The sequence below is a fragment of the Myotis nattereri genome (genome assembly GCF_964212035.1).
Source record: "Myotis nattereri genome assembly, chromosome: 1".
Classification (NCBI taxonomy): Eukaryota; Metazoa; Chordata; class Mammalia; order Chiroptera; family Vespertilionidae; genus Myotis; species Myotis nattereri.
The window spans coordinates 129630479-129658289 of NC_138075.1; the positions used below are offsets into that span (position 1 = coordinate 129630479).

A 27811-nucleotide genomic window follows, 5' to 3' on the forward strand; every position below is an offset into this window, starting at 1 on the left:
GCAGAGAAGAGATGCCAAGCGTCAGGAAAAAAACATTAATTTTATCATTGCTCTTGTTCTTTTCGTTTGTACAGCATACTTTTCGAATTAAACCTATGTTTCTATGAAAAATGAAGCTTTTGTTTTTTTGCAGCCCACATAAACTTAAACCTTATTTGGCCAGTTAGCCTTTGAGTTTTACATGCTGGGTTTTTAGATTGTCTTGGGATTTTTATCTTGTCACATAACTACAGGAGTGCAGTGTAATAAACCACACGAAAACCTAGTTCCCTGAAAGAAAAAATAAAGGTCAATGTCATAGGTTTCAGAACGGTTATGCGCAATCATTAACAAAATTTAAAGGTACAGTTTTAATTGCGAACAGCAAAGACGACAGCTTTGGCTCAGGGTGAATAAGACCCTCTCTGGCCACCAGGAGGCGCAGCGCTGGGCGCCGCCACGCTGGCTGAGGTGCCGCGATCCCGCGGAGGGAATGTCCCCTCCAGGGGAAAACGCTGGGAGAGGGCACCTCGCAAACTGGCCTTTTATTATGTAGGAATATTATATAGGACCCCATGCTGTACTTTACATCCCGGTGACTATTCCATAGCTGCACGCCAAGGCGCCTGAGGAGGCAGGTGGAGGACACTGAATGACAACTAACCAGCGGCTCTCAAAGCAGCAGCAGTGAAACCCACCACGGTCACCCAGGGACTGGCTTCATCCGATGGACAAAAGCGGCGACCTCCCCGCGGACGCTCCTAACTGGACGCGGGGAGACTGGAACACACACCCTGCAGCCGCCAGCGAGGACAGGCCCGCCTATCGCGAGAGCAACCTCAGCCTTTTCCCACACCGCACGCAGTGGGGCACGAACTCTCGCGAAAGCGGCCTCTAACGTGGAATGCGGTGGCGGAGAGAACTCTCGCGAGAACGAGTGCCACCCCCGAGGGTACTTGGCACCGGGGAGCCGAGAAACTGGGCGCGGCCAGAGCCGTCCTGGTGCAGGCTCAACCCGCAGCTGGAGCGCGACGTGCGGGAGCTCGTGCGCCACGTGGCGGGCCTCCGGGACCACGTGGACCCCAACTTCCAGCTCTGCCTGCGCTTCTCCTGGTCCCACTTCAGGTGTGGGGCGCGGGCCGGGGAAGGAGGGCGGGCGGCTTTGTCCGCGTCCTATCCCAGCACCCGGAAAGGTTCCCGCGCACAGGAGCGGCGCCGCCTCCCGGGCTTCCCATACCGGTTCAGATGCGCCCAGTTTACACTCCTTGCCAGCGCTCCTATTTCCTTTATGGAAGATGTACATTAGACAGTCCTGCTGGGATTATTATCTGTAACGGAATTTTATTACTAAAAGAATGTTAGTCGGTATTAATATTATACCGGTTTAATTTCAGTAGAAATCTTGAATACTGAACAGTTTTTCAAAATCAGTGATCTTGAGTTTCAACCTTAATGATCATACATGAAGTTCCTACTTAGTTTACAATGAGAATAGACAGCGAGGTCAAAGCCCGCCAAGTTTCTAAAATAATAAACTCAGTTCTTAGATGTAACTTAACAGAATGTTTTTCTTACAGATTGAATGAATTATTTTTTGCTTTTCTTTTTTTTATTTTTATTGAGCTTATTGGGGTGACATTCGTTAGTAAAATAATGTAGGTTTCAGGTGTACAATTCTATAACACACCACCTCAAGTCAAGTCTCCTTCCGTCACCATTTATTCCCTCTTCTTCCTCCCCCCACTTATTTTTATTTTTCAATTACCGGTGACATTCAATATTGTTAGTTTCAAGTGTACAGCATACTAGAAGTGGTTAGGTATTTGTGTAATTTCCAAAGTGATCTCCCCGTCAGTTTAGTGCCCACCTGGCAGCATGCATAGTTATTACAATGGTGTTGACTAGACTAGAGGCCGACTCCCGGGTCCGCAGCGGACCTCCGCCCTCTCCCAGCCCGGGGGCCTCAGGGGATGCGGGGAGGCAGAGAGGCTCCCGCCACCATCTCTAAACCTGAAGCCATGAGCCCGGCTCCTGCATTGAGCATCTGCCCCTGGTGGACAGTGCACGTAATAGCAACCGGTCATTCGGTTGATTTGCTTATTACCCTTTTATTATATAGGATTCCTATGCTGTACTTTACATCCCTGTGACTATTTCATAGCTGCCAATTTGTGCTTCTTAATCCCTTTCACCTTTTTCACCCAATCCCCCTCTGGCAAACATCAGTTTGTTTTCTGTCTGAGTTTGTTTCTATTTTATTTGTTCATTTTGCTCTTTAGATTCCGAAGATAAGTGAAATCTTATGGTATTTGTCTTTCTCTGTCTGACTTTTTCACTTTGCATAATACATTCTAAGTCCATTGCTATTGTTACAAGTGGTAAGATTTCATTATTTTATTTTATTGATTTCTTTTTAAGAGAGAGAGAGAAACATTGATTTGTTGACCCACGTGTTTATGCATTTGCTGGTTGCTTCTTATATGTGATCAGAGATTGAACTCACTACCTTACTCTAACTAACCAAGCTACCTGGACAGGGCAAGATTTCATTCTTTTTTACTGCCGAGTAATATTCCATTGTATATATGTGCTACATCTTTCTCTAATCATCTACCCATGGGCACTTGGGTTGCTTCCATATCTTTGCTACTGTAAATAACACTGCAAGGACAGAAACTAAAATGTGTATTTAAAATAATTTTTCTATTAATCTTTCTAAATGGCAGTAAGTAGATGGATGACATCATTTTAGAGTTGGGAAAGGACTAAGAAGTTACTACCTCCTTTTATACAGTAAGCAACTAAATTATAATAGGTGAATTAGTGTTCGAGTCAGCCATTTAGGGGATAGAATTAATGTTATTTAGTAGTGCAATTAACTTCAAAGTTCAGATTGTTGGCTTTGATACTAAAAAAGTGGAAAACAAGAGCCAGTGAGCTACACTGTCTGTATATATAAAAGGCTAAGCAACCGGCCAACTAGCTGGCAGGTATGATGCACACTGACCACCAGGGAGCAGATGCTCAACGCAGGAGCTGCCAAGCGACAGCAACTTTGCAGAGTGCCATCTTACACTCCAGGACCCCTCGGGGGATGTCTGACTGCCAGTTCTGGCTCAATCCCCACAGGCCAGGCCAAGGGACCCCACCTGCCGAAGGGACCCTGCTCACTCTGCAGACGCTCTTTGAGCCATGGCCCCAGGTGTGGCCAGCCGGAAAGGGACCACGGGAGATTGGCTCCAGGGCGTGTCCAACCCTTCTCACCCCTCCGGTCACCTTCTAATTTATTTCCTTTCAAAGTGCATGAATCTGTGCACTGGGCCTCTAGTCATTTTATGATGCTTTAATCCATCAGAAATATGACCAATTTGCATTTGCTTTTTTAAAATTGTGGCCATGTTGTAGGCCCTAGAACTTCAGAGAGAGGTGAAATGTAGTGCCTGTCCTTAAGGAAGAAAGAAATGAAAGCTCATTATATATGATGAGGATAGGGGTTCTTAACATGAGGGCCTGAGGATAGAATTCAGGTTCTAAATTTGGACAAGAAAAAGTTCACACTAACCTTTAACTGAAAAGTAGCATTTCTTTCAATTATGAATGAAAGCAACAAACAATATTAGCTTACCTATGAGTGTGTCACTATTAGAAATCACATTTCACATCCTATTATAGTTGCAGATATTTCTAATATTATTTATATCTCACTTTAATGGTAGTTATGGACCCACTGCTAGATCTTACTTAATGCTTTAAAAAGGAATGTTTCTTACTTATCACAAACTTTTAAAAATACTTCACAACTGTATTTCAGTATACTTGGTTTCCTTTGTATTTCATTTTATGAATTAAGAGAGGGGATCCCGACTCTTCCCTGTGCTTCATTATAGCATAAAAAAATTCGGAACAGTATAGGATGTGCTATGCTGGGCTTAAATACTGGGCATTATGGGAAGACAGAGGATCCAGAGGACAGGGTGGGGGTGGCTTGGGATGGCCTGCATTCTGAAAGGCTACTTGAGCACTCTCGGAGATGTGTGGCTGTTTGCTCGGATGGCGGAGGTGAAAAAGCGAGAGAGGTGCACTGCTGAGTGCAGCTGAATGCAGGGTGTTCGGAGACATGGAGGGCAGTGATACCGGTCTGCTTAGCTAGAGGACAGGATTGATGTAAGAATTGCATTTTGTCTTCTAGATTTCATCGTTTCTTGGATGTCAGCAGTCACAAAGTAGAAAAGACAATAGAAGGGTAAGTCAGTTTTATATGTATGAGTCTATGTACATATTCAAAATATATGTATTTTTGTAGATCTTTTTATTTAACTTTGTAACTATCAGTACATTTTTTAAAATATGTTTTAGAATTTATGAAAAGTTCATCATTCATTCTGATCTTGGTAAAGCTGCCAGTTGGAAGAGATTAACTGAGGAACTTCTGAATGCATCACTTCCGAACATAAAGGAAGTAAAGGTGGGCATGATATTGTGAGATTTCCGCTGTGTTTGTTGCCATTTCCAGTCTGATTGCTGTCAGCTATTGTCTGTTAAATAGACCTTCATTTACTTAGTCTCATTCACTGGCTAGAGCAGAACACGCTGGGAACTGACGCAAGCATTGCCATGAAGCCCAGTGTGCTTCAGGCTCAAGGTGAAAGAACAGGCATGCGCTTGTTTATCATCTCAGCCCCAACCTGCTGTGAAAATTGAGATAAGAGCCCTGGCCAGTTTGGCTCAGTGGATAGAGCATCAGCCTGAGGACTAATGGGTCCCAGGTTCGATTCCAGCCAGGGGCACATGCCTGGGTTGCAGGCTTGATTCCCCCCTCCCCCTCCCATAGGGGATGTGCAGGAGGCAGCCAATGATTCTCTGTCATCATTGATGTTTCTATCTCTCCATCTCTCTTCCTTCCTCTCTGAAATCAATAAAAAATATATGTTTTAGAAAATGAAAAGAAAATTGAGATAAGAGATTGACACAAATAATAGCACTGTCTAGCTATCTCAGGTCTTTTAAATGGCTTCTCTGCACTTGGCAATAAGAACTCCCTGTAGAATGCTCATTAGATGCCAGGTGCTGTTGTGAGCACTTTCCCTCATGGGTCCCCCAAGATCACCTTCAGGCTTGATGATGCCCTAGAGATATTCACAAAACTTTAAAAAAGCTTCTCTCGTCACGGTTACGGTGAGGGTACAGTCAACGATGAGCAAAGGGAAAGATGCCTAAGGTGAGGCCCAGGAGAAACCAGCCACAAACTTTAACATATTCCTTTCCAGTTGAGTTGCATGGGAATGCCCTTAATTCACCCAGTGACAGTGTGTGGCCACACATGCAAAGTGTTGCAAACCATGGAAGCTCACCTGAGCCTTGGTGTCCAGGGTTTCTATTGGGGTGTCTTATTGCATGGATGTGCAGTGCCCATGAGGCTGACCTCAGCAACTCAAACTCCAGCCCCACAGCGATCAAACCGAGACCTCTGGCCTAGGAAAACAGGCATGCTCCACAACTCACATTGCTGGCGTGCATGGTCTGGTGCATGGCCCAGAGCCTCTAGCAGACAAATCCCTCTTCTCCGCAGGATAGTCCAAGGGCTCAGGTTCTCGCTGAGGTCCTCTCTCAGGAGTCGTCGAAAGCCAGTCCTGCAGACCTTTGAGGTTTTCACAGTTTGGGCAGTCTATGCCTTCTGAGTTAACTTGTTTAATCTTCATGGAAACCCCTGTTATTATTGTTTTTAATATATTTTTATTGACTTCAGAGAGGAAGGGAAAGAGATAGAAACATCAATGATGAGAGAGAATCATGGATCGGCTGCCTCCTGCATGCCCCCTACTGGGGATTGAGCCCGCAACCCAGACATGTGCCCTTGACTGGAATCAAACCTGGGACCCTACAGTCCCCAGGCTGACGCTCTATGTACTGAGCCAAACCAGCCAGGGCAGTCCCCCCTTTGTCTGCACTGTGAAATTGGTGTCCTAAGGAAGAGAGCTTTAGACAGTTCAAGAAAGGGCTATAAAGGTATTACTGGAAAAGAGAGAGCTGCAGTGTCTGAGTCCATGCCGTGAGGGTGAGCAACGCACCCCATGTATTGTTCCTGCAAAAGAAGAAGGCACATCTTTTTTATATCTCTTGATTCATTGTGGATGGATAGCTTTCTGGGTAGTCTGTAAAATTTAATAAACAGACCCTATGACACCGTCATAGTAATAATAAAAATAATGGCAAATGTTTTTACAGCACTTAGTACGTGCCAGGCACTGTGACTCCCATAACCACCACAATCAGTAGATACTGTTACAGGACTCATTTTGGGAAGGCAAATGCTTTCTATAACCTCAGTTTCATCTATACCATTGAAAATACCTATGTCTTACAAATAATTAAATGAAACAGTGAATGTCACTTATGATTTTTCACCTTGACCTTTTCATGGCCATCCATCCCCGGTCATCCTTCTGTGTACCCCCAGCAGTCGGGCTCCCTGAACACTGGGACCACATCCCTAGTCCTGCGATGGCACATCCTGGGTGCTGCGCGTCAGTGCCCTTCCCTCCTCTCCTGGTGAACCACCCCATGCTTTAATATTAATTTTAGGCACCTAGAACAAAGTAGACAATAAATATTTGCTAAAGAAATAAATCTGTGTGATCCTTTCTGCCTCACTGTCCCTCTCTGCCCCAGTTACACCGGCAGAATTGATTCCCTTTTTCCCTTACTCTGGCACCTTTGACACGTCTGTGGTAGTATAGCAATAACTTACAGTGCCTGCCATAAATCCACCCACTGTGAATATACAGGTTACCAATTCTCAATAAATAAGTCATTTCACAGCAGCAGTCCAGTTTTAGAACGTTTTCTATTACCCAAAAGTTTCCCTCACACCCATGTGAAGTCAGTGCGTGCTTCCATGGAAACACCAGACAACTACTGATGTGCTTGCTGTGTTTATGAATTTGCCTTTCTGGACATTTCATAAAAGAGATCATATAATATGCAGTTTTTGTGTCTGCTTTGTCCATGATGTTTTTGAGGTTCATCCATATTCTATTTCTTTTAAAAGCTGAATAGTGTGGCATTTTATGAATATGCCACATTTTTCTTATTCACCTGTGGATGATATTTGGATTGTTGGCAGGTTTTGGTTAGTGTGACAAATGAACTTGCTCATCCAAGCAAACTTGTGTGGACATAAGTTTTCACTCTTCTTGGATAGGTTTCTTATATGGTCAGCTTATGTTTAACCTTTAAAACATAGCCAACCTATTTCCTAAAGTGACTGTATCATTTTATATTCCCATTAGCAATGTATAAGGATTCTAATTTCTCCACATTCTTGCCAACAATTCTTATTGTTACATGTCTTTGTTATTATAGACATCCTAGAGAGTATCTCATTATGGTTTTGATTTATATTTCCCTAATGACTGATGATGTTGGGTGTTTCTTTCATGTGTTTTTTTTTTCTGTTTTATTATTATTTTTTTAATTATATCTTTATTGTTCAGATTATTACATTTGTTCCTCTTTTTCCCCCCCATAACTCCCCTCCTCCCAGTTCCCGCCCCACCCTCCGCCCTCACTCCCCACCCACTGTCCTCATCCATAGGTGCACAATTTTTGTCCAATCTCTTCCCGCATCTCCCACACCCCTCCCCGCCCCCCCCCCCAAGAATAGTCAGTCCATTCCCTTTCTATGTCCCTGATTCTATTATAATCACCAGTTCATTCTGTTCATCAGATTATTTGTTCACTTGATTCTTAGATTCACTTGTTGATAGATGCATATTTGTTGTTCATAATTTGTATCTTTACCTTTTTCTTCTTCTTCCTCTTCTTAAAGGATACCTTTAAGCATTTCATATAATACTGGTTTGGTGGTGATGAACTCCTTTAGCTTTTCCTTATCAGTGAAGCTCTGTATCTGACCTTCAATTCTGAATGATAGCTTTGCTGGATAAAGTAATCTTGGTTGTAGGTTCTTGGAATTTATCACTTTGAATATTTCTTGCCACTCCCTTCTGGCCTGCAAAGTTTCTGTTGAGCAATCATCTGACAGTCGTATGGGTATTCCCTTGTAGGTAACTGAGTTTCTTTCTCTTGCTGCTTTTAAGATTCTCTCTTTGTCTTTTGCTCTTGGCATTTTAATTATGGTGTGTCTTGGTGTGGTCCTCTTTGGATTCCTTTTGTTTGGGGTTCTCTGCACTTCCTGGACCTGCAAGTCTATTTCTTTCACCAGGTGGGGGAAGTTTTCTGTCATTATTTCTTCAAATAGGTTTTCAATATCTTGCTCTCTCTCATCTTCTGGCACCCCTATAATTCTGACATTGGTACGCTTGAAGCTGTCCCAGAGGCTCCTTACACTATCTTCGTTTTTTCGGATTCTTCTTTCATTTTGCTTTTCCGGTTGGGTGTTTTTTGCTTCGCATTTCAAATCATTGACTTGATTCTTGCTCTCCTCTGGTCTGCTGTTGGGTGTCTGTATAATATTCTTTATTTCAGTCAGTGTATGCTTAATTTCTAGTTGGTTCTTTATCACAACATTGAGGGTCTCATTTGAGTTCTTGTAGATCTCATTAAGTTTATCGGCAGTTTCTAGAAAATTATTGAAAGACCTTAAAAGTGCCGTTTTGAACTCTGTATCCTCCATTTCTGTCATGTTTCTTTGTCTCCGCATTTTTTTATGCTTTCTTGGTGCACCCCCTTGTGGTCTTTGTACGCAGTCTTGTTGTAGTTAAGCCTTGATTGTTGTCGGTAATACTGGGGGTGATTTGACCTCCAGGCCAACTGGCTATGAGAATCAGCTGTGTCTGCAGTGGGCGAACTTCTGTGCTGGATTTCTAGGGCCATGCTAATCTAACTTTTGCCTGAGGCTATCCGGCAAATGCCTCTGTGCAGGGCTTGGGCAGGGCGGGTCCCAGGGGATCAAGAGGGCGGGCGGAGCGAGCAGTTATGTCTGCTCTCAGTCCCGTCCGCAGGGACTCTGCCTCTCAGAGTCCCAGCAACCGCTGCAAACCTCGGAGAGAAAGCTGCCTTCGAGTTCCGACCGAAGCCAGACAGTCCCGCTTCTCCCGTTTGAGTCTGGGTCCCTAGAGACTCGCCCGGATCTGGAGCTCAGAATCTGAAACTCCCTCCCAATTGAAACAGACAACCGCGCCCTCAGCTGTGCCAGCCCGCTCTGCATGCACTCCGCACCTTAGTATTTTACTTCAGCCCTGCGCCTCCTCTGAGTCTCGGTATGCTATTCTCTTTCCTCCTAGTTGTAGAACTTCCACTCAGCCAGCCTTCCTGTGGTTCTGGATGATGTCCATTCCGTCTTTTAGTTGTATTTTTGAAGTGGTTGTTTGAGGCACCAAACTCCGGCTTTAACCTATGCCGCCATCTTGGTTTCCCCTCTTTCATGTGTTTTTTAGCCACTGGTATGTCTTTTATGATGTCCATTCAAGTCTTTCATCTAGGGATTTCTTTTTTGTTGTTTTTTTAAGTACAGACTACGTTTTTAATTCATATACTTAAATACCAATCTGGGCAACAGCAAAATGAGAAGCGTCCATACTCTGAAAATATTTTTTTAGACAACCTAGACATTTTTAATACACGAATGAAAAGCTAGTCATCATATTCTTAGCTGCTAGACCTTGAATTTAAAAACTCTTCATTGTTTCCTGTTTTCTCTGTTCATGACTTTCCTTTATCATAATGTTTTCTTCTTTTTGGCCAGTCTACAGCTAAATTAAAATTGACAGTCAGATTTACTGAGCCTGTCAGTCTAAGAAAATTTAGCTGTCCCCCACCCACACTATATACACATCACAGAGATTTTCCATTGTGATTCAAAATAACTGAATATTCTAAAGTTTCTTTATTCTAAAAATATAAATTATAGAGCTCTTTTAGGCATAGGTATTTTCAGTACAAAATGGTAACATCACCCGTCCTGTCCACCATAGGACTGCTCTGAAGAGGAAATAAAATGAGAGAGCAACCTAAAGGGTGAACCCACGTTCTCTGTGCACCCGTGTGGACACCAACACACACGCTCGCGCGCGCACACACCTCTCATGATATTTCCAAGATTTGGGGGAAGTTGTGAGGGGCGTTCTAGAAAGTTCAATGACCCTACATTAAAATGAGCTCAGAAAAGGAAAGGAAAGGGAAGGAAAGGGGCAGGAAAGGAAAAGAAAATGAAAGAAAAGAAAAGAGGAAAGAAAAGGAAAGAAAAGAAGGAAAGGAAAGGAAAGGAAAAGGAAAGGAAAAGGAAAGGAGAAGGAAAGGAGAAGGAAAAGGAAAAGGAAAAGGAAAGGAAAAGGAAAGGAAAGGAAAGGAAAGGAAAGGAAAGGAAAGGAAAGGAAAGGAAAGAGGAAGGGAAGGGAAGGGAAGGGAAGGGAAGGGAAGGGAAGGGAAGGGAAGGGAAGGGAAGGGAAGGCAAGGCAAGGCAAGGCAAGGGAAGGGAAGGGAAGGGAAGGGAAGGGAAGGGAAGGGAAGGGAAGGGCCAAACACGCGGATCATTAAGAACTTCAGTTGAAATCGCAAAGTATATACATGATCGAAAATGTGAAGACTGACCAACCTATACATTCCTGGGTTTAATCAAAGAAGTTCTGCATTAAAAAACCAAACGCACAGAATCCAGATCAGTGATATTTCCACTTCTGAGAAAGATTCATTCCAATTTAAGAATTTCATTATTTCTAGCAGTACGCTGTACAATCCAGCTTAGGACTTCACTCAGTACAGATGAGAATATACCTGCATTCTAGGCTTTTCCTACAGGCCACATGGAAGGAGATACTTCTGGCTAAGTTGCCAAAGGATTCTTCTTGCAGTGTCTCAAATTTGTATTTTTATCTATAAGAAACATGTCCTATTAGTTAGCACCTTAGGCTCAAGTGAAGTTTTTTGGCACAGAATTCTAGAGTCTTACTATATAATCTGACTAGAGGCCTGATGCACAAAAGTTGTGCAAGGGGCTTGGCCCTCGCAGTCCGGCCTGTCCGGATGGTTGTCCGGATGGTCGTCTGGATGGTCGTTCTGCTGTTTGGTCTAATTAGCATATTAGCTTTTTCTTATATAGAACTCGAGGCCTGGTGCACAAAAATTTGTGCACTCAGCAGGTGGGGGTGGTTGTCCCTCAGCCTGGCATGTGCCCTCTCGCAGTCTGGGACCCCTTGGGGATGACCCCCTGCTGCTTTAGGCCCACTCCCTGGGGAATTGGGCCTAAGCTGGCAGTCAGACATCACTCTGGCAGCCCGGCAGCCCTCGGGAGATGTCCACTGGCCAGCGGGGAGTAGGCCTAAGCTGCAGTCGGACATCCTTAGCGCTGCTGAGGAGGCGGGAGAGGCTCCTACCACCACCGCTGTATTGGCAGCCATCAGCCTGGCTTGTGGCTGAGCAGAGCTCCCCCTGTGGGAGCGCACTGACCACCAGGAAGCAGCTCATGCATTGAGCATCTGCCCCCTGGTGGTCAGTGTGTGTCATAGTGACCAGTCATTCCCAGTCTTTCTGCTATTAGGATCAATTTGCATATTACCCTTTTATTATATAGGATAGAGGCCTGGTGCACGGGTGGGGGCAGGCTGGTTGGCCCTGAAGGGTGTCCCGGATCAGGGTGGGGGTCCCCACTTGGGTGCCTGACCAGCATGGGTGAGGGGCTGAGGGCCGTTTTCAGGCTGGCCAAGTCCTCTGGCAATGGAAGCTCCCAGCCTCTCATTTTTTTCTTTTTCTTTTTAATTCTGGGATTTATTTACCTTCTATAATTGAAACTTTGTTGCCTTCAGTGGAGCTCAGAGTCAGCGGGAAGCTTGGCTTCCTCCATCACTGGAGCCACCAAGCCTCCTGTTCGCTTCAGCTCCGTGGCTGCCAGCCGCCATCTTGGTTGGGTTAATTTGCATATAGTCGCCCTGATTGGCTGGTGGGTGTGGCTTAAGGTGTAGGGAAGGTACGGTCATTTTGCATGTTTGTCTTTTATTAGATTAGACTAGACGCCCGGTGCACAAAAATTTGTGCACTCGCGGGGAGGGGTGTCCCTCAGCCCGGCCTGTGCCCTCTCACAATCTGGGACCCCTCGGGAGATAACGACCTGGGGATCCGTACCCTGTCACTCACAGAGAAGGGTTGATCAGGGAGTTAGGGAGCTCTCCCCTGTCACCCACAGAGCAGGGCCCATCAGGGGGTTGAGGCGCTGCCCCCTGTCACGCACAGAGGACGGCCCATCAGGTGGGTTGGGGCTCCGTACCCTGTCACGCACAAAGCAGGGCCAATCGGGATTGGGGTGCTGCCCCCTGTCACGCACAGAGCAGGGCCCATCAGGGGGTTGGGGAGCTCCCTCCTGTCACGCACATAGCAGGGCAGATCAGGGGGTTGGGGCGCTGCCACTGTCACACTCAGGGCAGGGCCGATGGGGAGGTTATGGCTCTACCCCATCACACACAGAGCAGGGCCCGTGGAGAGGGGGTTGGGGCGCCGCCCTCTATCACCTACAGAGCAGGGCCAATCAAGGGGTTGGGGTGCCGCCACTCTCACACTCAGGGCAGGGCCGATGGGGAGGTTATAGCTCTACCCCGTCACACACAGAGCCGTAGGGGGGGGGGGCCTTGGGGCGCCCCACCCTGTCACACACAGAGCCGCAGGGCGATCAGGGGGTTGGGAAGCTCCCCCCTACCAGGCACAGTGCAGGGTTGATCGGGGGGTTGGGGCGCCTTCCCCTGTCACGAACAGAGCAGGGCGGATAGGGAGGTTGTAGCCCCGCCCCCTGTCAAACACAGAGCCGCAGGCCGATTAAAGGGTTTGGGAACTGCCCCCTGTCACACTGATCATGCTGGTGGGAGGCCTCGTGGCTCTGCTGATCCCGGTGCTGGGAGGCATATTACCCTTTTACTATATAGGGTAGAGGCCTGGTGCATGGGTGGGGGCCAGCTGGTTTGCCCTGAAGGGTGTCCTGGATCAGGGTGGGGTTCCCCACTGGGGTGCCTGGCCAGCCTGGGTGAGGGGATGATGGCTGTTTGCAGCTGGTCACACACCCTTCAGGGTGGGGGTCCCCACTGGGGTGCCTGGCCAGTCTGGATGAGGGGCTGAGGGCTGTTTTCAGTCTGGTGGGTGACTGAAGCTCCCAACTGCTCCTTTTTTTCTTTTTTTTTTCTTCTGGGCCAGCTTTAGCTCTGGCTCCAGCTCTGAGGCCTCTGCTGCTGAAAGCAGATATCTGGTTTGTTTGGGTTCTATAATCGAAACACTGTATCAACTCCAGCTCTGAGATCTCGGCGGGCTGAAAGCAGGTTTCTGGGGTTTTGTTTAGCTTCTATATTTGTAACAATGTTTCAAACTGCAAGCTCAGAGGCCAGCAAGGCAGGCGGGGAACGTTGGTTTCCTCTGTCACTGAAGCAAGCAAGCCTCATGTTAGCTTCCAGCTGCCTGGCTGCCGGCCGCCATCTTGGCTGGCAGGTAATTTGCATATCTCGCTGATTACCCAGTGGGAAGGGTAGCAGATGTATGCTAATTACCATGTTTCTTTTTTATTAGATAGGATAATTCTGGTGTCCTTGCCAGAAAATTATGCATTGAAGTACATTTTAAAAATCCTGGCATCGTTTACATCTTTGAACAAGTCCATTATTTGGAATGGTATTTTTCTTATTGAGCCATCAGTTATTTATATATTCCTCATACAAGTTCTTCATTAGAATAATGATTGGCAAATATATTCCTCCAGTTTCTATTTTATCTTCTCAGTAAAAATGTCTTTTAATATTTAATGTGGATAATGTTATAGATGTCCCCCATTCCCCTCTCTAGCATCCTCCACCCAGCCCCTGACACACCCCAGCCCTTTCCCACACTATTGTCTGTGTCCATGGGCTATGCATATTTGTGTATACTAATATGTTCTTTGGTTAATCTCTTCCCTTCTACCTCCCACTCCTCTGAGTCATTCTGTTCCATGTTTCCATGCCGCTGGATATATATTATTCATCAGTTTACTTTGTTCATTAAATTCCATATATTAGTGAGATTGTATGGTATTTGTCTTTTTCTAACTGGCTTATTTCACTTAGCATAATATTCTCCAGGTCCATCCATTATGTCATTAAGGCTAAGAGCTCCTTTTGTACATTTGCATAGTATTCCATTGTGTAAATGTACCACAGCTTTCGTACCCACTTATCTACTGACTAGAGGCCTGGTGCATGAAATTCATGCATGGGTAAGGTCCCTAGGCCTGGCCTGTGATCAGGGCCGATCCGGGCCTTCCGGCTGCCGGCCGGGGCCTTCCTTCCCCAGCTGCCGGCTGCCAGCAGGGGTCTTCCTTCATTCTGCACCACACTCTGGTGGTCAGCGAATGTCATAGCAAGCAATCAAACTCCCAGTATCTCTGCTGAACTCCTGAGGGGACACTTTGCATATTAGCCTTTTATCTATATAGATATAGATGGGCACTTGGGCTGTTTCTAGATCTTAGCTATTTTAATTAATGCTGCTATGAACATAAGGTTGCATTTGTCTTGAACATATTCTTTCTGATTGGTGTTTTGGGATTCTTAGGATATATTCATAGAAGTGGGATGGGATTGCTATGTCAACAGCCAGTTCCATTTTTAATTTTTTGAGTAAACTTCATACTTTTTTCCATAGTAGCTGCACCAGTCTGCATTCCCATCAGCAGTATACTAAGGCTCCCTTTTCTCCACATCCTCACCAACACTTGTGGCTTGTTAATTTATTGATGATAGCCATTTTGGCAGGTGTGAGGTGATATATTATTATGGTTTTAATTTACATCTCTCTGATGATTAATGACATTGAACATCTTTTCATAATTGTATTGGCCATCTGTATGTTGTCTTTGGAAAAGTGTCTATTCAGGTCTTTTGCCCATTTTTAAATTGGATTGTTTGTCTTCCTGGTGTTGAGTTGTGTGAGTTCTTTGTCTATTTTGGAAATTAACCCCTTGTCATATGTATCATTGGCAAATATGTTCTCCCATACATTAAGTTCCCTTTTAATTTTGTTGCTGGTTTGTTTTGCTGTGTAGAAGCTTTTTAGTTTGATGTGGTTCCGTTTGCTTATTTTTTCCTTTGTTTCTCTAGGCGTAGGAGATGTATCATGAAAATACCTCTACGTGAGATGTCTTAGATTTTTAAGGTTTTGTGACACATTTAAGTCTTTTATTCATTTTGAGTTTATTCTTGTGTATGGTGTAAGTTGGTGATCTAGTTTCATTTTTTTTTTTTGCATGTGTCTGTCCAATTTTCCTAACACCATTTATTGAAAAGACTATCTTTACTCCATTGTATTCTCTTGACTCCATTGTCAAATGCTAATTGATATTCGTCTGGATTGATTTCTGGGGTCTCTTTTCTGTTCCATTGGTCTATGTGCCAGTTCTTGTGCCAGTACTGTTTTAATTACAATGGATTTGTAATATAGTTTGATATCCAGTATTGTGACCCTCCAACTTTGTTCTTCTTTCTCAAAATTGCTGTGACTACTTGGGGTCTTTTTTGGTTTCATATAAATTTTTGGAATATTTGTTCTAGATCTGTGAAACATGCCATTCGTATTTTAATAGAGATTGCATTGAATCTGTAAGATTGCTTTGGTAGTATGGACATTTTAATGATACTAATTCTTCCAATCCATGAACATAGTATTTGCTTCTACTTGTTTATATCTCCCTCTATTTACTTTTTTCAACGTCCTATTGTTTTCCAAGTACAGGTCCTTTACCACCTTGTTTATTCCCATGTATCTTATTTTTCTGTTGCAGTGGTGTATATAGATAGATAGATAGATAGATAGATAGATATGAGATTGTTTGTCTTAGTTTCTCTGAGAGTTCATTATGGTGTATAAAAGTGCCATGGATTTTTGGGTGTTAATTTTGTATTCACAGATTCTGAATTCATTTATTAAATCTGGTAGGTTTTATGGAGTCTTTTTTTTTCTTAATTTTTTTTAAAATAGTTTTTATTTCTTGAAGTATTACAAAGAGTATTACATATGTCTCCTTTTTCCCCACCTTGACATTCCCCTGGCCTCCCCTACACCCTAGTGTCTTGTGTCCATTGGTTATTCTTATATGCATGCATATAAATTCTTCAGTTGAACTCTTAACCCCCCCACCCCCCCGAAACCCTCCCCAGGCTTCCCACTGTAGTTTGACAGTCTGTTCAATGCTGCTATGCCTCTGCAGCTACCCCTGTTCATCAGTCTATACTGGTCCCCATTATCTGTCCCAACCTCAATGGAGCCATGCCAACCTCACCGGGGCCATTTCATCCTCACCAGGGCCGTCCCGACCTCACCGGGGCTATCCCTACCTCACCGGGGCTGTTTCAACCTCACCGGGGCCGTCTCGACCTTGCCGGGGCCGTCCTGACCTCACTGGGGCCGTCTCGGCCTCACCGGGGGTGTTTCAACTTCACCGGCGTTGTCCCGACCTCACAGGGGCCCTCTCGGCATCACTGGGGCTGTTTCAACCTCACCAGGGCCATCCTGACCTCACTGGTGCCGTCTCGACCTCACCGGGGCCATTCCGGCCCCAGATGCCGTCTCAACCTCACCGGGGCTGTCCCGAGCTCACCAGGGCCGTCTTGACCTCACCGGTGCCATCTCGACCTCGCATGGCCCCGGATGCCATCCCAACCTCACTGGGGCCGTCCCGACCTCACCAGGGCTATTTCAACCTCACCGGGACCATCCCAACCTTACCGGGGCCATCCCGAGCTCACCAGGGCAGTCTCGACCTCACCTGGGTGGTCCCGACCTTACCGGGGCTATCCTGACCTCATCGGGGCAGTCTCGACCTCACCGGGGCCGTCTCGACCTTTCCAGGGGCATCCTGACTTCACCGGGGCCGTCTCGACCTTTCCAGGGGCATCCTGACCTCACCGGGGCCGTCTCGACCTTTCCAGGGGCATCCTGACCTCACCGGGCCGTTTCGGCCTCACCGGGGCCGTCCCAGCCTCACCGGGGAAACACGAAGTTTGGCACTCTGTCTCCTGCCGGGCGGCTCCCCGCCAGACAAAATCTTCAGGCGTTCCTGGTGGCTGAACATCCAGCACGCCTGCTCGGACTTCGCCCTCCACCAAGTGCACAGACTGCCCGTCTGCGGTCCCCCAGCGTCCCATGCGAGACTGGAACCGGTGGGCATGCTTGTGCGCCTGCTGGTACAGCGGTTCCACATTGCCTGCCCAGCCGGGCCCGGCACCAGCCTGCGCCGAACCCGACTCCTCCCCCCGAGTGCGTCCCTCCCGGATGCGAGGAGCTGAAATCTGCAGCCTGCTGGGTTGGACTCTGTACTTGGTGCCTCTGCACATGCTACTCAGTCTCACTGCTCTTCTTTCTATGAAAGGAGTTGAAATCTGCAGTTTGTTGTGTTGGGCTCTGTACTTGGTGTCTCTGCACATCCTACTCAGTCTCAATGCTTTTCTTTCTTTCCTTCCAGTTATAGAGCTTCCACTGGGCCAGCATTCCCATGGTTCCGTATGATAGCTGTTTGTCCTTAGTTGGTAGTTTCGATGTTGTTGTGGGAGGCAGCACACACAGGTCTCTTCCTTACGCCGCCATCTTGATTCTCCTGGGTCTGCTTCTTGAGTGTGTCTCCCATGGGTGCGAGGAGTTGAAGTCTGCAATTTATTGGGTTAGGCTGCAAAAGCGCAGGTGGTTCTTTTTGTGCCCTTGGAATAGCTTGGATGGGGATGTAAATTGATTAGGGCTGGGTCTCAGGGAGTCGCCAGGGCGGGGCAAATAGCAATGGCTGCATCTCTGTGGCTCCTCGCCTCTCCGGGACACCGGGACTTCGCGTCCCCCAGTGCGGGTGAGCAGCTGTGCAACAGAGCCTCCCTCGCTTTCTGACAGCTACAAGGCCGTGCTACCTCTCCCAGTAGGGTCTGCTGCCTCATGATCCTGCCCAAACCAGCTGAGTGGATTCAAGAGTTTGTAAAAGCACAGGCGTTTCCTCTTGTGCCTCTGGCACAGCCTGGATGGGAATGTAAATTGAGTAGGGCGGGGTCTCAGGGAGTCGCCAGGGCAGAGCAAATAGCAATGGCGGCGTCTCCACTGCTCCTCGCCTCTTCGGGACTCTGGGACTTGGGACTTTGCGTCCCCCAGTGCGCGCCAGAGCCTCCCTAGCTTTCCGACTGCTGCAAGGCCGTGCTGCCTCTTCCCGTGGGCTCTCGGGCCTCAGAGACCTTCCCCGAGCAATCCAATTGAAAAAAAACCGCGCATCCAGTTGCAGCCCGCCTGGAGCGTGGCTGTGTACCTCTCTTTGGCTCCTCTGTAGCTCCTACTCAGTCTCACTGTGCTTCTTTCTTTCCTTCCAGTTGTAGAACTTCCACTGGGCCAACTTCCCCATGGTTCTGAATGGTGGTTGTTTGTCTTATAGTTGGTAGTTTCAATGATGTTGTGGGAGGCAGCACACACAGGTCTACTCCCTATGCCGCCATCTTGGTTCTCTGTAGTTGTGTCTTGAATGTTATTGTCCCATTCGTGGATGGAGTCTCCTTTCAGGGTGTCTGATTATGTGTCTCACTTCCTACCATGTCGTGCCAGCCATTGAGGAGGTGCTGTCTGAACAGCACAAAATACAACAAGACTAGACACAACACAGAAAGTAGAGAACAAGAATGTATGCAAGACGCCTATAGCCCCATGACCACCAGAGAAAAGAGAATTAAGAAAGAGAAAAGAGAGCAAGAATGATGGAACAAAAAGAAAAAATTTGTGGAGGAACACAACAAAACAAAAACAAATAAAGCAAAAAGCACAAACAAAACCACCCAGAAAAGGTGGGTGGGGGGCACAATTTGTAGATACAGAGCTTTAATAAAGAAAATAAGGTTAAAGAATTAGAGGAATAGGGGAAGGACCATGGTTTTACAGGGGTCCTCAAACTTTTTAAACAGCGGGCCAGTTCACTGTCCCTCAGACTGTTGGAGGGCCAGACTATAGTTTAAAAAAAAAACAACTATGAACAAATTCCTGTGCACACTGCACATATCTTATTTTGAAGTAAAAAAACAGAATGGAAACAAATACAATATTTGTATTTGCATGTGGTCCGCGGGCTGTAGTTTGAGGACCCCTGGTTTAGAATAAAGGGGTGCGGGGCAGGAATGAGAAGACAAGGAAAAAAATTTGGATAGGAGAATAGAGCAGATAGACCTAAATTTATGAAATGAAACAAGTTAAGAAATTAGAAGAAGTAAAGAAAAAGAAGAGAGAAAAATTTTAAAATTGAGTAGTGAAATAAAAAGAAAAGAGAAAGGGAAATTGAGTAGGAACAGGGAAGAGGAAATTAGATACATGAGCACAACAGAGATTAGAATAATAGCAAATCAATATAGCAGATAGGTAAAGATCAATTTTAAAAAGAGGAAGAAAGAAAGAGAAGAAGAAAAAAATGGGAGGAAAACAGAAGAAGGGGGTGCAAAAAATAAGATAAATAAAGTGAAGTCCCATTCACTTCAGCCAAGCTTAGTGCCCCAAGGGAGCTGGCGTAGGACCCCACTCTTCTGTCTGCCTATTCTGTGAGGACTTAACCACTGTTGGGCACCATCTTCTGGCCTTTAGCACCTGCTTGAAGCTCCAAGCAATCCACCGCTCCACTGCTTGTGTCTGTTTCCACAGGCCTTGGCTGCAAGCAGGAGGGGCCAGTCTGCTCTGTCTACCAGCTGTCAGTCTTAATCTCTCAAGAGTCTGTTTCTGACAGGGCTTTAGACAGGGGAAGTGCTGTTTCGCTTTCAGGGAAAATGAAGGGTGTGTTTCCTGTGTCAGAGCTACTCCTCCATGAGTGGCCCAAAACGTTACTCTGTCCTCGACTGGACAGGTCTCCTTGTGTGGAGACCAATGAGGTCAGCTACGACCCTGGAGGTTTAATCAGTCTGGTTCTCAGAATAGTCGAGTGGACGGCTCCTCTTCCAGTCCGATCCCCGGGGGCTCCTTGAGACTGCTCAGGCCCGTGAGCTTGGCCTCTGCCTTTGTTTCTCAGTAACCCTCAAAGTGCAGGTGTGGCAGGCTGGATGGGGGGCCCTTTACCTGCTCTCTGGGTGTTGGGAGCAGGGAGCTCCTCCCAGGGAAAATGGCCGTTTTGTTTTGGAAGCCTATGAACAACCCATTGCAGTACTCCTGGCTCCTGCTTTTCCAGGTCCCCCTGCCCTGCTTCCCTCCCGCATCTCCTCAGTCACCTCATGTCCACACCTCCCTCCTGAGCCACTGCCTGGGTGTGTAGCTGCAAATGAAGACTCCTGTGCTCTGTGTTTAGAGAAAAAAAGGGCAATGGAAACTGCTGCTCTCTCCCTCACTGGCTCTGGTCTGCTGGGTCTAGACGGCTGCTGCCAGCAGTCCTGCTACCTCTCCTAGCTGCTTGGATGGTACGGGTGCTTCGGGTCACACTGCCACAGGTTGGGAAGCCCCGCCGGTCAGGTCAGCAGCACTGTGACCTCCGGGATCATATGTTGTCACTCAACCACTGAGCCACACCAGCTGGGCATGTCAATTATGATTTTAGATGCTATATCCCTTATAACACAAAGTCTTATAATTTATTTAAAGGGTCAGAATGAATCACAAATCATATGTAGTTTTTTTACATTATGATCCAAAGTAGTCCATTTTCTCCTTTTTAAATTATTCTCATTGTAATTAATACTACAGTTAGCATCTTCTGAATTTTGTTTGGTGATTCACTATTAACTCAGTTGTTTATGAGTGAAGGGCTACCACACCTAATAGGTCATTTTTGGGTGGGGTGAGGTGAAAGGAAGATGAGACCAAGATCACTGACTCACTGAACAAGCTAGCAACTCTTCTAAGAGGGAAAGGAAGTGCAGTATTTATTTATTTATTTATTTATTTATTTATTTATTTATTTAACATATACTTATATAACATTTACCATTTACCAATGAAACCGGCTTATTGCTAGGTTTAGAATGCATACCCAAGGGTATAATCTGCTGAACTGCTATTATCCTACTATTAACATTACTGTAGCTGTCTTCCATGATCCTGTATTAAACTAATTCAACTGTATGACTAGACTAGGTCACAGCCATCACCATGAACTGAGTGAGCATGTAGAGCATACAAGTTATGGTAGGTGCAACTTACATATACTTTAGATAAAATGACTAGAACTTACATGTGTATAATTACATAAAGAAATATATAAATGAGCTTTGACTATAGTTTTCAAGTAAGCATGTAAGTTCCACACATCTAAACATTTATCCCCCGCTAAGATATCTCTCCTGGGCTCCAGAGCCCTACATATCCAAATTGCTTACCATGGTCACTGGCACATAAATACCCCAGACGCACTACCACCTCAACACTGTTTGAGTGAAATCATTTCCTCCACTTTCTGTATCCTCTTTTTCCACCAATGAATGGCACTAACCTAAGCAGCCAGAAGCCTGGGAGTCATCTTGAACTCACCTCTCTTTACCCGCCACCTGCTCCCTTCTGCTAAGTCACAAGTCCTGCATATCTTATCCAGCTAGACTGGTAGAGCAAACATGCATACCTGGTCTCCCTGATCCCATTTTAATCCCCTCCAATCTGTTCTCTACACAACTGTGAAAATCATCTAAAACTCAAAAGGGATCCCAATGTTCCTCTAATTAAATCTCTCGAATGGCTTTCTATCAATTTCAGGATAAATCCAACCTTCAGATGAGGTCCTTCATAATTAGGCCTGTTTTCTCTGGAGCACTGACGCTTCTCTCTCTAAGAAGCTCCCGTCATACCTGAACATTTGCCTTTTCTATCAAGTACACACCACATTATTTCTGGCCTCTGCCTTTACACGTAATTTCCCTCCAGCTGAATGCAGTTTCCCCTCCCATGTTTGGTCCTAGGAAATCCTCATAAAAGCCTCATATAGACACCAGCCTTCACTCCCAAAGCCTGAGTTAAGTATCCTCCATATGTGCCCTATCTATCTATAGACATTTATGAAATGGTTATTTTATTTCTATATCTCTCCATCAATACTAATAAAAGGGTAATATACTAATTAGACCGGGAGACCTTCCAGACAAAGCTATGGTGGTGGGGACCAGGCAGAGGCAGTTCGGGGCGATCAGGCCAAGAGGAAAGGGCAGTTGGGGTGATCAGGCTGGTGGGGGGGGGGCAGTTGGGGGAGAGCAGGCCGGCACGGGGCCAGTTGGGGATGAACAGGCTGGCAGGGGAGGAAGTTGGGGGCAATCAGGACAGCAGGGGGGGCAATGGGGGCAAGAAAGCCAGTGGGGGTGCCAGCTGTGGGTGAGCAGGCCAGTCAGGGAGGACAGTTGGGGGCCATGAGTTTGGCCAGAGAGGGCAGTTGGGGGCCATGAGGTTGGGATGGGAGGGAAGTTGGGGACCATGAGGCTGGCCAGGGAGGGCAGTTGGGGGCCATCAGGCCAGCAAGGGGGGGCAACCGGGGGAGAGAAGGTTGGCAGGGGGCGCAGTTGGGGGAAAGCAGCCCAGCAGGCAGAGTGGTTAGGGGCAATCAGGCAGGTAGGTATGTGAGTGGTTAGGAGCCAGCAGTCCTGGATTTCGAGAGGGATGTTTGACTGCCAGTTTAGGCATGATCCCACCGGCATTCGGACATCCCCAAAGGGATCCCAGATTGGAGAGTGTTTAGGCCGGGCTGAGGGACAAACCCCTGCTGTGCACAAATTTCATGCACCATGCCACTAATTAACAAATAAGATCCTTGAGGGTTTTCTATTTCTACATGATCAGCATCTAAGCATACATCTGGCACTTTGACACTCACTAAATGTTTATTGAATGATGAATGAACAAACTGAAAATTTATATGTAGAGAATAAATAGGACAGTTCTAAAAGGACTGTCTGCTCTAGGAGGTTTCATGAATAATAATTGAAGAGGAAATTTTTGGAAGGCAGTCAGTTAAAAAATATATCTTCAGGTAAAAATAATCTTTGTTTTATTTATATTCTACCTACTATAAATTCTTTTTAGATAGTTCACTCTAAAATACATGTATACAAAGATAAATATTAAGAGCCATGTGGTAGAGACAGGGACCAACAGTTCTATTAGAAACATAGGTTAGGGATAGTTGCTGCAATTGAGCTCTGAACATAGTACTGAGTTTAATAGTAGCAAAAGTAAAAACGGAAAATACTTTGTGAAATAAAAGAAAGTAGGAGCAATCCCTCCCCTGCCCCCCCCACACCCCCGCCGCGAAATTTCATACCAAGAACTAGCTTCACATACAATAGTTAATAAAAATTGGTTGAGCCCTGGCCAGATAGCACAGGTGGTTAAAGTGCTGGCCCAATATGCCAAGGTTACAGGTTTAATCCCTGGTCAAGGGACATACAAGAATCAACCAATGAATGCATAAACAAGTGGAACAGCAAAATCAATGTCTCTCTCTCTCTCTCTCTCTCTCTCTCGCTCTCGCTCTCGCTCTCACTCTCGTCATTTAAAAACGTTTTTTAAAAGATTGGTTGAGTGAAAGAGTAAGTATCTGTATGTTAAAACTTTTAATATCAAAATGGATAATAACTTCAATGATGGATTTTAAAAAGCTATGGGAAAAATGTCCATTTTATTTTTATTTTAATCCTCACTGGAGGATATATTTTTACTTTTTTTTCTTTCTTCTTCTTTTTTATTCTTTTCTTTCTTTCTTTTTTTTTTTTTTTAGAGAAAGAGTGGAAGGGAGAGGGAGAGACAAACAGAAAAACATGGATGTGAAGAGACACATTGACTGGTTGCCTCCCACATGCATCATAAGCAGGGCCAGTGATTGAGCTGCAACCAAGGTACATGCCCTTGAGTGAAATTGAGCCTGGACCCTTTATTCCACAGCAACACTCTATCAATAGTAAACCTGCCACTATTATACTAAAACATAATATTCTGTATTTTAAGTATTATCTATACTTGAACATTTATGTATCAATAAAAATAAACCAGCTAGGGCAAAACTGTCTATTTTAAAAATAAGCTCTCAATTTAAAAATTAAAAAGAAAAAATGTTATTAGACTAATTCTCCAAAGACATTCTATGAAAAACTAATCTGGCAAATGTACATAACTTATTAGTGATACTAACTTGATAGAGAAAAGTGGATAGAGATCACTTCCTTTGGATATACATACCGACATACACATGAAAGCAAATGTTATGTGTTTTCACCTGGACTTTTAACAAAACTTGAATAAACAATAAATTTTAAAATGAGCTATTCTTATAATAGAAAATATGGGGCATACGGCAAAACCAAAACTTTATTTTACTTTGCAAATTAAGAAAGTTTAACTTGTGTTCAGATTGGCCATCCCACCCACTGTTAAGGCAAAGCCAAATTTTTCTCAAGGTGTGGCTCTGGAATTCTGTTAGGGTCAGTATATCTCTGAATAGAATTCCCAAAGCTCTGCCCACAAAGAACATGGAATAAAGGTCCTTTACACAAAGTATGATTAAATAAAAAACAAAGGGAAATGTTAACTATATGTTTATATCTATCAAGTGCCTGTCCCTTCACTCTGCACTACCTCATGTCCTCAAAAAACCCTGGAGAGAAGGCAGTCAGGGTTTGAGGGGCATATAGAGACTTCATAACAAACACTAAACTTTTTAATGTTTTTTTATATGCTCCTTTGATTTAGAAGGAATAATAGCACAATGAGAAAAATAACTCTAGGTTATAGACACATTGTACACAGTTCTTTATAGAAGCAAGTATGAAATAAAATTATTTTTGTAAAAATATTGTGAAGAATATATCTCGCAACACTTTGTTTGAATCAGTAATTTATTTGGACATATTTAATAAGGCAAATTCTCTCATTTGTACATCAAAAACACAATGAAAAAGAGCAGATATTAAAATGAAATAAAATCCCATTGATTTTCACCTTTAAAGTTCCTTTCACAATGAATGAATAAAAAAATTATTCACAAAGGAACTATTGATTTATCATGATGCATATATGGAAATGGTTTTCACATTATGTTGAATACATGATATACATGTATTTAAGTAGTTTATCATAAAAGTAAGAAAATGAAACCCTCCCATGGAATGCAGAAATTATGTTAAAGTGAAGAATAAAATGTACTGGTTTCTTAGGCTATCCAAATGAAGTCACATGACTGGAAAAAAAAAAACTTGATCAGAATATATAATTGATGCATACATATACTGACTCATTCAAAAGCATTTTTAAATCCAGGTGATTTTTTTAAAAAGAATGAACCATTTGGCCATGGCTGGTGGTTTTCAGTGGTAAGAGCATTGGCCCATACACCAAAGGGTTGAAGGTTCAATCCCCAGGCCTGTGGGAAGAAACCAATTAATGTCTTTCACATCAAAGTTTCTCTCTCCCTTTCATTCATTCTCTCTCTCCCCGTACCTCCCTCCTTTCCACTGTCTATAAAAAGAAATGGAAAAAAATATCCTTGGATGAGTATTTACAACAACAAAAGAATAAACCATTTGAATGTTTAACTTAATTGACTATTAAGGAAAGTTTTCAGCCCTAACTGGTTTGGCTCAGTGATAGAGCATCGGCCTGCGGACTGAAGGGTCCCAGGTTCAATTCTGGTCAAGGGCATATACCTTGGTTGCAAGCACATTCCCAGTAGGCGGCGTGCAGGAGGCAGCTGGTCAATGTCACTCTCTCATTGATGTTTCTAACTCTCTATCCCTCTCCCTTCCTCTCTGTAAAAAGAGACAATAAAATATATTTTTTTAAAAAAAGAAAAGCTTTCATAATAAAGCTTACAGGTCACTTCTTTAATTTAAAGAATACATATATTGCAATATTCATTATCTGCTTCAATTAAAAAATAATTAAAAAAGCACTTAAGATAGCCAGTTGGCCTGGAGGTCAAATCACCCCCAGTATTGCCAACCTCAATCAAGGCTTAACTACAACAAGACTGCGCACAAAGACCACAAGGGAGTGCACCAAGAAAGCATAAAAAATTCGGAGACAAAGAAATATGACAGAAATGGAGGATATAGAGCTAAAAACCGCAATTTTAAGGTCTTTCAATAATTTTCTAGAAACTGCCAATAAATGTCGTGAGATCCTCAAGAAATCTAATGGGACCCTCGATGTTGTGATAAAGAACCAACTAGAAATTAAGCATACACTGACTGAAATAAAGAATATTATACAGACACCCAACAGCAGACCAGAGGAGCGCAAGAATCAAGTCAAAGATTTGAAATACGAAGAAGCAAAAAACACCCAACTGGAAAAGCAAAATGATTAAAGAATCCAAAAATGCGAAAATAGTGTAAGGAGCCTCTGGGACAGCTTCAAGTGTACCAACATCAGAATTATAGGGGTGCCAGAAGATGAGAGAGAGCAAGATATTGAAAACCTATTTGAAGAAATAATGACAGAAAACTTCCCCCACCTGGTGAAAGAAATAGACTTGCAGGTCCAGGAAGTGCAGAGAACCCCAAACAAAAGGAATCCAAAGAGGACCACACCAAGACACATCATAATTAAAATGCCAAGAGCAAAAGACAAAGAGAGAATCTTAAAAGCAGCAAGAGAAAGAAACTCAGTTACCTACAAGGGAGTACCCATACGACTGTCAGCTGATTTCTCAACAGAAACATTGCAGGCCAGAAGTGAATGGCAAGAAATATTCAAAGTGATGAATAGCAAGAACCTACAACCAAGATTACTTTATCCAGCAAAGCTATCATTCAGAACTGAAGGTCAGATAAAGAGCTTCACAGATAAGGAAAAGCTAAAGGAGTTCATCACCACCAAACCAGTATTCTATGAAATGCTGAAAGGTATCCTTTAAGAAGAGGAAGAAGAAGAAAAAGGTAAAGATACAAATTATGAACAACAAACATGCCTGTATCAACATGTGAATCTAAGAATCAAGTGAACAAATAATCTGGTGATCATAATAGAATCAGGGACATAGAAAGGGAATGGACTGACTATTCTTGGTGGGGGAAAGGGGTGTGGGAGATGCGGGAAGAGACTGGACAGAAATCGTGCACCTATGGATGAGGACGGTGGGGAGTGAGGGCAGAGGGTGGGGTGGGAACTGGGAGGAGGGGAGTTATGGGGGGAAAAAAGAGGAAAAAATGTAATCTGAACAATAAAGATTTAATTTAAAAAACAAACAAAAAACAAACAAAAAATAAAAGCCCTTAAACTGAATGTAGATAACATGAAATATGTTAAAATAAACTTCTAAGGAAAAGAAAAATCTTAGTGTTCCATCAAGATATTATTAAAGTGCAGATAACTTTAGGATATAGTCTTATTCTTTTTGTATTCCATTTGTTTGTGAGTAGAAATAGGTGGCTGTATAAAATATCATATTAGCCTTATGTAGCTCAGTTGATCATACCATTGACCCCATAGCCAACCATGCGGTTCCATCCCTGGTCAGGGCACATACAAGAATCAACCTATGAATGCATAAATAAGTGAAACAACAAATCGATATTCCTCTCTCTCTCTCTCTCCCTTCCCCTCTTTCTGAATTTAATAAATAAAAGTTAAAAATAAAATGTCATATCTAAGTTACTTATACTTTAGAGATTACTTTGCCGATTGATCACATTCCATAAAATATTCTACATTGTCCTTGTATGGGAAGAGAAAACTTGCCACTATTATACTAAAACATGATATTCTGCATTTTAAGTGTTATCTATACTTCCACATTTATGTATCACATTTTTAATATAATGTCACTCAGGTTCCCCTTTTTAGAATGTATTACTTTAGCTGTATATTGTTCAAAAATTAAATGTTTATAAATAGCAAGTGTCCATCCACAAAGGACTTGAAGAGGACTGAGAGAAGAAAAACACACACAAAAAATAAGTGCGTTTAGAAA

General features: G+C 44.2%; 1 protein-coding gene across 1 annotated transcript in view; it reads left to right on the top strand.

The window, feature by feature from the left end:
* Positions 1 to 414: 414 nt before the first annotated feature.
* Positions 415 to 27811, top strand: part of LOC308529085 (uncharacterized protein) — a gene marked incomplete at its 3' end in the record, with an annotated part of 81250 nt that continues 53853 nt past the window's right edge. The window contains exons 1-3 of the mRNA XM_081105098.1: positions 415 to 1104; positions 4169 to 4222; positions 4336 to 4444. The remainder of the gene's footprint in view (positions 1105 to 4168; positions 4223 to 4335; positions 4445 to 27811) is intronic.